General features: G+C 33.0%; 1 protein-coding gene across 1 annotated transcript in view; it reads left to right on the top strand.

Annotated features, from left to right (window-relative positions):
- The window catches only part of ITPR2 (inositol 1,4,5-trisphosphate receptor type 2), a 596,492-nt gene that overhangs the window by 227,522 nt on the left and 368,136 nt on the right, over positions 1–834 (top strand). The window lies entirely within an intron of this gene.

Raw genomic sequence — 834 nt, 5'->3', positions numbered from 1 at the left:
GACTCCAAATCTCTTATACTTTCTATAAATTCACATAACTGTTAATGACTGTTGAATCCAATAGTGCTCACCAGGCAGTAAAATGACTTTTTAGGGAAAAATTAAATTATGGAATAAATTCCTTATTGCTTTGTACTTCTCTGAAGTTGGTAATGGAAACTTGGCTCACTGAAACAGCAAAGAAGGAAAGCATTCTATTCCCAACCATTCCCACTGTGCATGTACTATATCTGTCCTTCTTTTAGATACTTCTCTTGACAGAAATAGGATTAGTAAAAATATCTATACAGTTAAATAATAAAAGAACATGAAAAGTCCATTTGCCTTTCTTTCTAAGCAATTCCTTCCCTCTCACCAAAGGTAACTCCCCTTTTTTCAAATCAGCTCAACACAGTTTGTACATAAATTCAAATTCTGGCTGTTGAGTTAATATAAAAGATATAGAAAAGCTGAATTCCTAGAGGTCAGTTTGTGCAAAGAATTTATGTTATAATACAGTAGTTTCTTCACAAAAAACTTTTTAGTGACGTTAACTGATTATAGTTGAGAAAATAAATAGTAATAGTTCTTCTTTTGCAATGTTGAGGACTGATCATCTCTGACAATAGTCTACAATTAGAAATTTTTCTGTGAAAAAATAGATACGAGGAGCTTTGTGTGTTGGTGATTTATTTGACATTTGACTTATATTTTTAAGCCTGTAATAGTTCACAATTTAAGCACTTCTCATCAACACCAAGCAAATCCAGAAAATACAGCATCTTTTAATTTGAGACTCTGAGTTGGCCATACATGGAAATACCATGCAAGTTTTGTGGCCACCACGTGCCACAG

Source organism: Trichechus manatus, unplaced genomic scaffold (assembly GCF_000243295.1).
Source record: "Trichechus manatus latirostris isolate Lorelei unplaced genomic scaffold, TriManLat1.0 scaffold00112, whole genome shotgun sequence".
NCBI classification, from domain to species: domain Eukaryota; kingdom Metazoa; phylum Chordata; class Mammalia; order Sirenia; family Trichechidae; genus Trichechus; species Trichechus manatus.
This window is presented reverse-complemented; position numbering and strand designations above follow the sequence as displayed.